Raw genomic sequence first — 15,238 nt, 5'->3', positions numbered from 1 at the left:
AGTGTACTACAACCTTGTTTACCTACAATACATTTTCCATTAAATAATGCAAAGTACTGGATTGCAGGAAAATGAATGCTCTTTATTCTACCTTGCGTCACTCCCCTAGTCTCACCACAGCAAAGACTAGTCAAGAATGTTTGAAACTCATATCTTGGTGGTTCGTCAAGCGAACCCCAGAATGAGATTTGAAGTGGTGAGCAAATCTCTCTAAAGATATGGTAAATGGATTTTCATACAGTTTAAATGATAACCTAGACTCACGGGGGTGGAATTTAAATTCTTTGACAAATGGTTCAGTGAGAGTGAGGTGTTGGTTGCACTTATCTGCAATGTAGGGACCGAGCTCGGCGTTGTGAACATATTGCTCAAATTCTTCCTTAATGCCTACACTCACCATATAATCGTTGCATGGCCATAAGCATGTTTTGGTGGCGGCATCTCGAACGGAACTTTCACTTGGTTCAACATAAGACCGACGAGTGGAGGGTCTACTAGAAGATGCCTCCGAGGATCTCCTCCTCGAAGAACTCCTTCCAAAGAGGTTCATCATACTCGCGTACAGTTTTCTAAAAAAAATGGGGTCACAGAAATTTATCAACAAAACTACAAGATTGATAGCAACTACTCATAGGTATGCATAGAGGCCATAGCAAGCATTCAAACTACTTAAAACTCTAAGAATTAAACATGCAAGCTCATCTACAGCAGCACCCAGAGTATCTAGTTATTCAAAATATAAACCACTAAAGTAAAAACTAACTGGAAAAACGGAGGAGTCACATACATACCAAGCAACAATCCCCCGAAACAGTTTCGGAAACGGAGCATCGAGCAAAGAGATCGAAATCCGCGGGTTTGAGAGCAAGAACACAAGAGAGAGAGAGAGAGAGAGAGAGAGAGAGAGCAATGGTGAATTTTTTGTGGAGGTAGGTGATGATGTGGGATGAAGAGATAAGTGAGGGGGGCCACATGGTGACCACAACCCACCAGGGCGCGCCTGGGGGTCCTGACACGCCCAGGTGGGTTGTGCCCACCTGGTGCACCTCCCTCTGATAGTGATTGGGGTGATAGCTCACGGAGGCTCTCGGTGCGGATACCTCAGCCTACCGTGCGGCCACAACCGCCGCGTTATGAGCTCGGGTCTTGCTCTCAAGAACAAAATATCTTCCCCTAATGTGAACATCAAAGAGAGCAGGCGCAGGCAAATATGTGTGCACAATGGAACTTTGATTAAACAACAATTTATATGTAAAATTATGGGGTTCACCTCTAAGGATCTTATGACGTTTCATAGCATCGAAGTCTAAAAACTACGTGGGTAAAATAGGGTCATAGGGCATACGTGAAACACCCAGCTCTCTTACTAAGCGTGTGGCATAAATTCCACCATAAAAATAACCACTACTAGCATTGTGTTGCAGCCTGCGTGCAACAATCGCTCCAAGATTATAACTTCTGTCACCGGTGAGAGCGGTGCATATGAGGCTCAAATCTGGAGCACAAAGTGTACTACAACCTTGTTTACCTACAATACATTTTCCATTAAATAATGCAAAGTACTGGTTGCGGGAAAATGAATGCTCTTTATTCTACATTGCGTCACTCCCCTAGTCTCACCATAGCAAAGACTAGTCAAGAATGTTTGAAACTCATATCTTGGTGGTTCGTCAAGCGAACCCCAGAATGAGATTTTCCAGTGGTGAGCAAATCTCTCTAAAGATATGCTAAATGGATTTTCATACAGTTTAAATGATAACCTAGACTCACGGGGGTGGAATTTAAATTCTTTGACAGTTGATCCAGTGAGAGTGAGGTGTTGGTTGCACTTATCTGCAATGTAGGGACCGAGCTCGACGTTGTGAACATATTACTCAAATTCTTCCTTAATGCCTACACTCACAATATAATCGTTGCATGGCCATAAGCATGTTTTGGTGGCGGCATCTCGAATGGAACTTTCACTTGGTTCAACATAAGACCGACGAGCGGAGCTGCTACTAGAAGATGCCTCCGAGGATCTCCTCCTCGAAGAACTTCCAAAGAGGTTCATCATATTCGCGTACAGTTTTCTAAAAAAATTTGGGTCACAGAAATTTATCAACAAAACTACAAGATTGATAGCAACTACTCATAGGTATGCATAGAGGCCATAGCAAGCTCATCTACTTAAAACTCTAAGAATTAAACATGCAAGCTCATCTACAGCAGCACCAAGAGTAGCTAGTTATTCAAAATATAAACCACTAAAGTAAAAACTAATTGGACAAACGGAGGAGTCACGTACATACCAAGCAACAATCCCCCGAAATAGTTTCGGAAACGGAGCTTCGAGCAAAGAGATCGAAATCCGCGGGTTTGAGAGCAAGAACAAAAGAGAGAGAGAGAGAGAGAGAGAGAGAGAGAGAGAGAGAGAGAGAGAGAGAGCAATTGTGAATTTTTTCTGGAGGTAGGTGGTGATGTGGGATGAAGAGATAAGTGAGGGGGCCCACGTGGGGACCACAACCCACCAGGGCACGCCTGGGGGTCCTGGCGCGCCCAGGTGGGTTGTGCCCGCCTGGTGCACCTCTCTCTGATATTATTTGCACCAGAAATTCTTAAATATTCAGAAAAAAATCGTATTAAATTTTCAGAGCATTCTGAGAACTTTTATTTTTGATTCATTTTTTATTTCACGGGAAATTCAGAAGGAATTACTCACTCCCGGTGGGGAGCATAATGGAATTACTCACTCCCGGTGGGGAGCATAATGGAATTGGCGATGGAGAAGGGTTGGTGATGACGAAGATCGAAGATCCCCTCTCCGGAGCCCCAAACGGACTCCAGATCTGGCCTCCCGATGAAGAACAGGAGACGGCGGCGGCTCCATCTCGTGGAACGCGATAATTCTTTCTCCCTGATTTTTTTTTCTCGAAGAATAGGATTTTATAGCGTCAGTTTCAGGGTCTGTGGGGCCACTAGGTGAGGAGAACCCACCTGGGCGCGCCTGGAGGGGGTGGCGCGACCTGGTGGGTTGTGCCCACCCAGGTGCCCCCTCCGGTGGTTCTTGGCTCCAGTAATTCTCATTTATTGAATAAAAAATCCTCACAAAGTTTTGTTCCAATCCGAGAACTTTTATTTCTGCACAAAAACAACACCATGGTAGTACTGCTGGAAATAGCGTCAGTCCGGGTTAGTTTCATTAAAATCATGCAAATTAGAGTCCAAAACAAGAGGAAAAGTGTTAGGAAAAGTAGATACGACAGAGAGGTATCACACCCCGGCATGAAAGTCTAGATGGTTCCGTCCCCAATTCCTAGCCAGCATAGACGATCCTTCCTGAGCGGCGAAGGTAAATGTGTTAGAGTGGTTTCAGCGGCGTGCCGAAGGAGCTCATCATGCTCATGATGTTCGGGCACTGAGGTGGACTGTGGCCATCGAAGGTGGAGAGGAAGGCAAGTGAGAGGATGTGTGCAAGGAGGAGGGCCAGAAAATTGGAAGATATGACCTTGGGGGTGCCAAAAGTGGCCACATGACAGTGGTCAACCTCCCACTCGTGCAAGTCAAAACTAATGCAGCGCGAATAGGACTACGGTGACACAATTGGTAAACTTTCAAGACCCAAATTTGCATTTTCATATTATTAGGACTAGTTGAGTACCCGTGCGTTGCCACGGGCGAACGAACATAGACATATAGGGACATTGATATCGAATATTATTGAAATTTACAATGGGTATGTCATATGCGACTTATGACTGTTGAGATAGATATCGTCTTGGAGCATGTCTTCACTGCTAAAGATGGTCTTGTCTCAATGCTCTCATGTCGTTGCTGACCTTGTGCGCATGGTGAGCTCCCATTTATTTCCCCTCTTTAGCCCTCTCTCTTGTGCCCTCCTGCCCGGTCTTGTCTAACAGTGTCCACTGCGGAGCTATATTTCTAGATCCCCCGGAACCCTCAGCCCACCGTGAATCATTGTGGCCTCGTTGCATCGTGCTTTGTTGCCCACGGCTAGGTTTTCCAAGGTGATAATCGTGCGTGTTTTCTAGTTGCGCCATCATGTCACGCTTGTCATTGGCGTTTAAAGGAGACCGATTATGAAATAGATTAGTAGTGATTAGCACCCAACATGCATGAAATTTGCCACCGCAACTTAACAATCAGCAACTTCTTTATATCTTCTCCCTTGTGACCCAATCATTGAGTTAATGTTTCCTCTTTGTCGCATGTCGTCTTCTCCATCCTTGTGCCTACAAGAATTGGGAAATTATCGGGTGCTCTCGTAGCCCACATGATCCCATGCTAGGGAACAGATGGATCGATGGATGTGTGCTCCAACGGTTAGCTTCCAAGCATGTGGAATTGGACGCAATAATATGACTACTTGAGGGTTTTTTCTGCAATGTTTCGCAAGCTTTCTCTGCCATCTTTGGTGCCCCTGTAGAATGGGAGCATATGAGCTAGGGGAGGTCCTCGCATTTTCCCTGCAGGAATACCCTTGGCTCCACCAAACATAACACCATTACATGCTTTCTCTTTTGCTTTGTTTCCGCCCAGTGTTGGTGTTTTTTTAATGACCAGGTGTAGGTGTCGATGTGTCATTGTTTTCGCCCAGTGTTGGTGTTTTCTTAATGACCAGGTGTAGGTGTCGATGTGTCATTGTTTTCCCAATTTGTTGACTCAATATTTACAGACTCGGAGGAAACAAAACATGATGCATTAAACGGCTCTGCATAATCACGGGGGACATGCTTCATCTCTTAAAAGACCTTGTTTTAGCTCCAACCTCTAATTATTCCCCCTAGGTTTTTATGTAATCATTTCCTCCCTAGCATTTTCTATCCTTTTTTACTCCTAGTAATGTATTTCCTGTCCTATTCGCCCTGGTTCACGCGTGAGTGATCTCTCGCTAAATACTATGGCCAAAACATTAGAGTATGAGTGATCTCTCCCTAAGTCCAATGGCCAAAACAATAGTGTACGCGTGAAGAGCATGGGTATGTAGGTTAGTCGTCTAATTAAGAGCCCCAGTATTTTATGTATTATTATGCTCTTCATGCAGTTAAATCAAAGTCTTGTGTTTGCAAAAGCTGTGAAAGCTAATCATGACAGACAAATAAACTCCGTTGCGCAATGTATTGTTGTATTTGGAGATTTGGGCAAAGTGCGTTCAATGTCACTTTGGCAACCACGATTTGGGCGAAGTGTGTTCTATGTCACTTCGGCAACCAAAACCTTCAGTTGTTTTTGGGACACCACAACCTTGAATACAAAATCGGTCCATTCCTTTCTAAAGAAAAAGGTATTGTATCATCTTCTGCGCGGTGTTCTCAAATCCCAATGAAAAATCAGATATGAACACTTGTGCATATCCCATTTTGCATTTGTCTTTAGATAATAAATAAACACTATATGTTCATTTGAACCATGAGTAAACCAAATTTGTTCAAGTATAAATGTAGCATCAGACTGGTTAAGTTCAGTCACCATATCCTTTTTTCCATGCTAGAATCTCAAACGTTGGAATCTTTATTCAGGGTTTTATTGAGGGGCTCTTCTGGGTGGAGTGTTGGACAGCACAAAGGTTGATGTTGCCAGCCCACGTTCAAGTCTCTCATCTCCTATAAGAACAAGACAGGGGGAAGTCTCCCCTCTGTTCTCATTCTTTTTTTATTCAAGGTTTTATTCACTCCAAAGCATATATATCTAATACAAGCTTCCCAAAATGACATCACCTCCAAGACGGTTGCACCAGCCTGCCTACCGACTGGCAGTAGCAGGTAGCACTACTGCTGCTAGAAATTTGTGCATCACAATCACCCATACAATTGTAAGAAAAAGCATTAGGAGTATACATCTTTGATTAGTTGACATATACTCTGATACAGCCACAACATACAGAATGACCCAGTTAGAGAAGATATAAACCAAGGAACAGGTTAATAGTATCGGCATAGGAAATAAATATTATAGAATTGGAAGACAATACTATGCTTCAGAAGCAATTCAAGCTATGATTTTTGATTCCACATACATGCCAGCATTATCAATTTAGAATAACTACAAGGTCTAATTTTAGAGCAGACCTGAAGACCCTCATGGCTGATGTAGTTGGTTATACTCATGCAGTCATGCTTTGACCATCTGTAGCATCATGGAGAAAAGAAAAAATAAGCCAGATCCTTAGCGCTACAATACTCTGAGGTGTGAATTTTGTTAGAACAGGTTGCCTTAGTTCGCAAGATACAAACTAAACATAGATAATGAGGTATGAGGCTTGATTTGGAATTATACTGTAAGCAATTATCTATGAAAAGATACTATAAAAGTTTATGTGACAACGCATACCTAAAAATATTACACACTTAACCTTGTATCACAATGGCAATACACATACATGAAATTGTCCATGGGCATGCTCCTCGTATTCAATCTGTTGGAATTAAACTGAAAATAAGAAATCATTCATGAATATGCACAGGAATCTAGAAGACAGATGAGTAGTATAAAAGGTGTAAGCAAACATGTATATGTGCAAATGTATGATAATCGAACTAATGTGCAACAGTCTCTCCTCTCTAGTTCTCCACGGAACACACACACACACACACACACACGAACTAATGTGCAACAGTCTCTCCTCTCTAGTTCTCCACGGAACACACACACACACACACACACACACACACACACACACACACACAAGAGAAGAGAAGAGGTAGCATTGCTTTCAGTGTGGCATAAGAAAAATCAATAGGGACCTACCACGACCCCCGACCCCCGAGCCGCTCCCGCGAGCGTCCTCAGGGGAAACCCTACCGCGCCGCCCCTCGTCCTCCCTCGTCGATCTCTCCCCCGCCGCCACCGCACAGCGCCGCCGGGCAAAGACCGGCCGGCGTTGGTGGCGGCGGGGATCTTGCCCCTCTCCTCGCGGTTGGCGTCCGGCGCGGGACGGCGCGGCGTGAGACGGCGCTGGGCTGGGCGGGGCCCAGCGGCGCGGCGGAGGGCGTGCTGGGTGGCGGCGCCCCTGCCTGGCGGCGGTGCAGCTGCGGCTTGAGGCCCCTCCAGCGCGCGGCTGCGGCTTCTCTGGCGGCGGCGCAAGTTATCCCGACGGCGGCTTGGCGGTGTGGCGCGGCGGAGCTCCGGCGATGACTCGGCGGCGGGCTGGAGGGCTAGGCACCGTCCAGTGGTGCTGCCTCCGCGGCGGTTGCGGCTTGGGGCCCTTGACCCCGATCCAATCTGGATCTGGTGGTGCCTGGGTCTGTGCCATGGCGGCTGGCGAGGCATGGGATTCGTCGGGGCTTGTCGGCCTCTAGGCACCATGGGGGTGCCGGCGGCGACGCGTGCCCGGCGTGGTGACGCTGGTGGACGTGGTGGTCATCTTCTTCCCGAGATGGCCGGCCAGAGGCTTGGTGATCGGATCTCGAGATCCATCATCTTGTCCCCGCTGCGAGTAGGGGAGACATGGTTGCCGGTGAAAACCGAGCCGACGGCAGACGATGGCGGCGTTCTCGCCGTTACCTTGATGGAGGCATCGTCGTGTAACTACTGTCGACCCACTCGTGCTGCTCCAGGGGAAACCCTAGGATCTGGTGTTCCAGATCGAACGATGGCGGCACTGCGGTGTCGTTTCTCTCTTGGGAGCATCGTTTGCGGAGCAGCGCTGGATGTCAGAGGCAGGAGGTGGAGCGGCTTCGTCTTGCACGGAGCTTCAGTGGTGATGTCAAGTCATGCCTGACCGACAGGTGCTACGCTTTGTCATGCCTGGTCGGCAGGTGCTACGCACGACAGATCTTCCAAGGACTTCAAGCTGTGTCGGCTGGTGATACCTGGCAGCATGGCGCTGAGGTGTATCAGTGGCGACCGCGACGTGCTCAGCTGTTTGCACGCAGGGAGGAGGTGCCGTTTGGCGCTGTGGTGGCGTCGACGATAGCTAGACCGAGCAAGGTTGATGCATCAGTACAGTTCTGAAGATAGAGCGATGGCAGTTGGCGGCGGCGGCATCTGAGTGCACGCCGGACCAGTGAGACCCATGCCCGGCAGGCGTCCTGGATGGGATCTCAGGTCTTAGATGTTAGGTTTGGCTGCGATGTCTGTTTGGTATTAGGCCCAGGCTATCTGCGCCCCTTCGTCATCTGGATAGAGGTGCTTAGACAGCGGCTTTAGTCTTACTGTTGTATTACTTTGTAAGGTCTTATGAGAATAATTAATAAAGTGGCCGTATGCATCGCCCAGATGCAGAGGCCGGGGGTCATCCTCCTTTTCTAAAAAAAAGAGAAGAGAAGAGAGGTAGGAGCACAACACATGAATTGAACAATATATATTTAGCCACAATTATGCAATCACGTAGGTTCCTAGATTCATATAACATTGAGAAAAAACAGCAGGTGTTAACTCAACATGTCAAAGAATCACCTGATAGACGGAGCTACACTTACAAAGACAAGTAGGAGTATATGTATCCTTTCAATAGAAAAAGACAAGTATATGTATCTGCACAGTGCATCTCAAAGCTAACAACATGACAGAGAAACAAATGCCAGTACGAGAGACTTACTTAGTGCTTCTGTAAGAGACTCGGGAAGCTGGTACTCCTCTTTGTAAGCCGGACCAATCAACAATATGCACTTCTCGGCAGAGAAAAAAAAATCGACAGGCAGGGAACCTATCAAAGGCAGCACAAACAAATGAACAAACACCTAGTGTGCATGCTATGCCACAACCAGAGTAAGTCGGACGATCAATCATCGCCTTAAGCAAGCCGAGGTCCTCGAAGAAGGCGTCCAAGATGGTTGTCATCACCAGCCTGCAACTGAGATACAGTACGGTGCACCAGTCAATGACGTACATGTGCAGATCGTGGTAGAGTAGAGTTAAGAAGAAGATGGGATTTACGAAGAGAGCCTTACGAGTGCACACATCCAATCTTGAGGAACTGCGCCGGCATGGTCGCATGTACCACAGAGCTCGCCGGTGCGGCAACCTATACCGGTCTTGCCGATGCCGCGCAGGGCTCGTCGATGCAGCAGGGCTCGTCTTGCGAACTCATCGGTGCCGCAGCCATAGTTGGTGCCACCCTCTCCTATCGCTCATGTGCATGACCGTCGTGAGGGCGTGCCGTCGGCGTCGTGGCCAGGGCGCTATCAGGATCGGCGTCGCTGTGCTTGAGACCACCACGCCTTGACTGCTTCGGCTCCCAGAGTGAGGCCATTGGAGCTCGGGGTGCAGGGGAGAAGAGCCGCCGCGGGCTGCAGCTCCTCCTACACCGGAGACCCCAATCGCGGCAGGAGTGTTGGGGGCTTGGGGCGGCGATTTTTCTCGGCCGAGATGTGGAAGTGGGGGCGATTTTTCTCCGAGGGGGTTGGGGGAGATTGGGCGTGGTATGTATCGTGGGTGCCGCAGGGGCGGTTGTTTCCATCTCCCCCATTGTCCTTTTTCCTTTTTTTTCGACGGGAGTAAAGGGTTGCTGCGGGCGTGGCCCTGCCGCGAGGGTTGACGTACAAAGGGAGGTGGGGAGGCCGGGGATCGAACCAGGTGGTCGAACCATGAGGGGAGGTCGAACCATCACGACGTTTGATCCCTCTTTAATAGTACAGACTAGTTGAGTGCCCGTGCGTTGCCACGGGAGAGACATATACCTTTTTCTCTATGTGAGCATACCAAACCACTTGTTGTCCTTTTTGTAGATGCATGTGATGAATCCGTCATCACGTCCTCGAGTCACGCACTGGCCCTCCCCCTTTCATACTATCTATTCTTGTCGTCTTCTTCCTTACATGCTATCGCCAATGACCGTTTCATCATGCCAACCTCTCTGCGACATCATCTCCTCTTGTCATCGTCGCTTACGAAAATCCACCCGTTATCGTCTCCTATATTAGGTTGGGGTTGTGGATCCTCCACATTTATGAGGATAACACCGGATGCCATGTCACATCAACGCTCACCCCATCAATTAGGTCATAATTAAGAGTAAGGGTAGGGCTAGCTATATATATATATATCCATGTGTTGTAATGGATCACTAATTTTGCTTTTCTAGACATGTGGAATAATTACCTTTGCACATCAAGCCACACCCTTTGTTTCATCATGACACTACACTGATCTTCGCAATGAAATAAATTTAAGTGATAGACCTGACACACCCCACATTCCATTTTCAACTACTTCCTTTCTCGAACCATCGTCATGCTAATCAGTGTCAATGAAGCATGACCGTGTCGATGGTGACATTCCGACCCCCCGCAAGAATACAAGGCGTTGTCTGCTTCCTTTTGCTTGCCCTTAGCTCTGCTATCACTTTGTACACAAATAGAAGACTCAAACAACAATGTAAAATAGAATTATATAGTTTTCCCCTAGTTAGCATACCTAATTATAGCGAGACACCTCCACTGGCCAGTGTAACTGCATCATCATTTTTTGGTTGCTCGAAGATAACAATGATATACGTAGAACCAGCATCGTGAATCTTCTTTGCTATGTATGTACCCTCTAGTGTAGAGTTGAAGTAGCATACATTTGGTTTCTAAAAAGCAAGCATATTACATGTTTTATGCCACACCCATTCTTCAAACAAGATTTGCATAGTAGAAGTTTGCCCTTGCAAACAAAGCAAAATAATCAGAAAGATATAACATGGCAAATTTGCAGGTCTGCTATCAAGACTCGGATCACACCAATCATGCTAGCTACACATACTTTGACATACAGGGCAGCCTTTCACAGGCAGAAGTACAACAAGCTAAGGGATTATACACCGATTTGTTTTGGTCATATATTCCTAGATGGCAGTGGCGTCCCTGCTGTTAGTTAACTATGCAGAAAGCAAGGGAAATTACTATGTTAGTTAACTACGCAAAACCCAGAATTATGAGCTGGAAGAACTCAGTCCCTAATATTTTGCAAGGGATATTACTTTTCTTCTAAGGCACTTATTTGCTTCACACCACATCTCTTCTTGCAAAATTATTCTCACTGTATTGTCGGGAACAGTAAGAAACTTTATATTAATAGAAATTAAGATCAAACTGATTTTGTTAAGAGCATACCTATCTCTGGAGAAAAGTGAGCTGATGAAGCATATGCTATGTCTGCACGATTGAAACTGATCCGCATATTTTTGTGTTCCAACTTATGCTAGCTAGCATAACCTGCAAAAAATATGCAGGCTGTGACAGAGGCAAAAAAATTCTAGTTTGTAGGACATATGATGTATTGCGTTACGAAATTAAAAGTTTTAATGTATCATTTTCCATTTCTAGAACAATGATGAGGAATCAAAGAACCCCAATTGCAAACTACATAGTTCAATAAAATAAATTGTGCAAAGCAACTCACTGATCTGAGATGTGTTTTGTCCTTCAAAAACCAAAAAAGAGAAAGTTTGGAGCTACATTTGCAATATGAGGAAATAATATGTATGTATGTATTTATTTATTTATTATTTGAACAGGGCAGAGACCTGCTCAAGTTTAATTAAATGAAGCAATACAGAAACTTGTGATCTACCTACAACAGTGACCAAAAGGCACTATCAAACCCTAGTTCTAGTAGCTTAATATCGTTTACGATCATATAACAAAGTAGAAATCAACCGGAAACACCCAAAGCTACACAACGGCATAAAAAGATATGGAAGAATATGTACCTGTTTGGTAGATAATGAAAGAGATAGTGCTCCTAGCCTCTGCATCGCGATCATATGAAAACTAAGAAATTACCCTTACAGATCTTATGTGCCTCAAAGATGAATCAGGTTGCTTTTGAAGGTCCTCGGGCTCTTTGAGTCTGTGATGCCGAGTGATCCAAGACCTTCACCAAGCAAACTTCTGCAATTGTCCTTGAATTAGAAGATTACTGTACATATTTAAACCAAGGTACTTTTCCTCAAACATTTTGAAGCCCAAATAACAAAGATCTTTGAATTTTTTCCGCACAAAAAATATCTATTGTATTCTGAACTCTAACTGCATTTACACATGTAGCTGAAAAAGAGGCGGCAACACTGAAGCTACTACATGTACATGGATCTTACCAATAGCAGTGTCAAACAGTATAGTCGTTCCTCTTTTCCTTTTATAAATATTAAGGCAAGGTAACAATATGAAGAACCACAAAATACACAAAGTATTCGCCAAGCAGAGCAATACACAAAGTATTCGCCAAGCATTTAATACGACCAATAAAACTCATGTGTGTTTTGATTGCTTCAAGTGACCCAAGGTCTATATCGTGCATATTTGTTTTCCCAATGAAGATTACTCCACAAAATACACAAAGTATTCGCCAAGCAGAGCATTTTCACAGGGATACACATGTGAAAAATGTTGTTGTGGTCTACGGATGCGAGTATTTGACCTTCTCGAAAACTAATTTACTCCTGTAGCGCTTGTCACTTTTGATTTGCCAACGGTTTTAGATCACAAATGCAACAGGACAAGTAAATTTTGGTTTTCTAAAAAAACACTGCTCCAGTGCAAATGTGATCTTTCAGATGTAGACATGAAACTCCGAAAATAATGGATGGAAAAGAGGGATCCATGATGGGTGTCATTATTTACCGAGTAAGAGAGTACCAATGAGATGGTGAAAGCAAGAGGCGTGAGAGACGGTGGCCCCCTGTATGCTGCTGGCGGTTTGCCAGTTTTCCACTGGGGACCTCCTCCTGGCTAGCTGATCCTCCCACGGTCCCACCGCCTCCCGCCATCCGTTGCACCACAAGCCGGTGTCCCGTCATCCGTTGCGCCACCAGCCGGTCTCCCGCTATCCGCCGCCACTCGCCGGCCCCTGCCATGGGAGAGGAGAACATGGGGGTGCGGCGGTAAAGGCTATGGGGAGAAGATGAGGTGGAGCGAAGATAGGGAGATCGCGTTACCTGGGCCGTCATTCATCATGCGCCGCTCCTTCTCATCGCCCTCCCCGCGTGGAGCTCCTCCTGGAGTCAATGAAGAAGAAACGATATGGCAAGGGCGCGATCCACCGCTCCAATCTAGAGAGATGATATGGCTGCAGTGTGCTGCCGCTCGAAGTTGCCGCACGCAGGAGGAGGTCAGCGACGGAGATAGAGCCACGAGATCGAGAGCGATGGAATTGGGGGAAGGGGAGTGGGAGCCTGGAGGTGGGACGACGTGCGCACGTGGGCTGTTTTATTTTCTTTTCCTTTTTTTTCGTGCGAGGAGGTCCTTTTTTCACGTACGAGGAGAGGGGGAATCGAACGAGGCGGATCTCGTACGTGGGCTGAGTTGGTGATTTTTGGGCTGCTACATGCGTGTGGACCTCGGGCGATGGTTTTTGTTTGAAGGGAGGGGGATCGGACGAGGTCGAACCATCACGACATTCGATCCCCCTTTAATAGTAGATTAACTTGACACCCCTCGAATAGTTTTAGGCCTTCTACTCAAATAGAAACACAAAAACAAAAAGAAGAATAGAACGCCACATTACGACAAGAATAGAACAAAACAACAAAGAGACTACAGCCCACCCCACATCGTGCCATGCTGATAGTACAAAAATTGGCCCATCGGTAGCTGGCCGAAGCCTCACATCCTAAATGAAGCCACCCAATCGTGCGAACCATGAAGTGCAACAACGGGCCATGCGATAAAGGACAACCTGCATAAATCATGATGCTTTGATCTGACAGTTGCTGAAGTGAACGAGACCAAGTTAAATCTCAACTAGTTGAGTTTTAGCAAACCCGATAAAATGCAAATAAACCGATCAAGTGATGCAATGTTCGATTAATCCCTACCCAAGAGGATTGGAGGGGGTCGAGGGAGTTTTTTCAAACCCCGCCAAGCCGAACAAGCCCTGAAGATGGCGCCAAGATTTCTTTTCTATTCTTTTAGAATGCAGCCTCAAGATTTTAGAAAGATGATGGAAGGAGACTCATCACTGCTATACATAGATGGGCTAGGTCCTCGTAAAATTGAATGAAGCTCCTTGGCTACATACGCTAGGCACCCTCCTCTCATTGCATCCAACAGCAGCGGGAGCACAGAGACGATCCGGCTAAGCCAACCCATTGGCGGAATGTAACGCGTGGCACTTTAGCAGCGATTTTTTGAAAAAGGGAGGTTTTTGACATTTCTCGCCAATTTTTTAAAAGAAGTGCACATTTTTCCAAAAGTTTGAAGGTTTTTTCAAATCTGTGAAAATTTTAAATGCGAACAATTTTTGACATTTTGAATATTTATGAACAAAAATTTAAAATTCTAAATATTTTTAAAAATATAAACACTTTTATAGAAAAAACATAAAAATTGGGAACATTTATTGGAATCCCAATTTGTTTATAAATTCAGAAAAAAATCAAAATTTAAACATTATATGAAAGTACATTTTTTAAAATGTGAGTTTCTTTGAAAAATTGATTTTTTTCGAAAACATGCATACAACTTGAAAACATGAACAAAATTTGAAATTCCAAGCATTTTCTGTTAACGCAACCAAAAATTGAAAATATGATCATTTTCTGAAAATGGAAACATTTTTGAAACTCAACACATTTTAATATTTCCCGCTCATAGGCGGCAAGTAAATGCCATGACGCCCACAGGCGCCAAGTTGGGCCGGCCCAGTTCGGCTCTTGTTTCTCCTTGTTTCCTGTTGTTGCCTTACGGTATTTTTTTATTTTATTGTTTTTGTTTTTTTGTTTTTTCTCTACTGTGTTTTATATGTTCTTTGTTCTTTTTTCTATTTTTAATACACCATGGAGAAATTTTAATGCATGGTGAACAATTCTTTAATATACGATGATGAATTTTTTTCATACACATTAATTGTTTTGTAATATACATTGAATATGTTTTTTACTATACGATGAACATTCGTAGTACACATTTACGGTGAACTTTTTCAATATTCAGTGGACCTATTTGTAATATTAATTGTATTTTTTTAAACATACTAATTTTTTAATTCTTGATAGCAGTCAGTTTTTTTTACAAATAACCGACTAAAAAACAGAAGAAAAAAAGCTCACGCCTGAGCGGGCCGGCCCATTTGCCCTGTCTTTCAGGCGGAGGCTCTATTATTTGACACCAACGGGCGTCCAATAGAAGGTCTCATACACTAGTGCTAGGACGCGCGCAAGACGTGGGCCTGATTTTGCTTGATAACGGAGGGAACGGATCAGGCCAACTCACTCAAAGAGGATGCCAAGCCATTACCTCAAAATCACTAATTAAGAAGTACTTCTTTCAAAGATCACATGTGCACCATTTGTCGCAATCTGTGAGTTTTCACT

The 15,238-nt window shown here is 45.1% G+C and overlaps 1 long non-coding RNA gene across 1 annotated transcript; it reads right to left on the bottom strand.

Moving 5' to 3' along the window:
* Nucleotides 1-5,667: 5,667 nt before the first annotated feature.
* Nucleotides 5,668-9,346, bottom strand: LOC123048629 (uncharacterized). The gene is made up of 4 exons (XR_006423341.1): nucleotides 8,892-9,346; nucleotides 8,540-8,794; nucleotides 6,331-6,415; nucleotides 5,668-6,126 (listed from the first exon to the last, which is right to left on the bottom strand). It is a non-coding gene; the product is annotated as an uncharacterized lncRNA (long non-coding RNA).
* Nucleotides 9,347-15,238: the final 5,892 nt, after the last annotated feature.

The sequence above is a fragment of the Triticum aestivum genome, chromosome 2D (genome assembly GCF_018294505.1).
Source record: "Triticum aestivum cultivar Chinese Spring chromosome 2D, IWGSC CS RefSeq v2.1, whole genome shotgun sequence".
Lineage (NCBI taxonomy): Eukaryota > Viridiplantae > Streptophyta > Magnoliopsida > Poales > Poaceae > Triticum > Triticum aestivum.
This window is presented reverse-complemented; position numbering and strand designations above follow the sequence as displayed.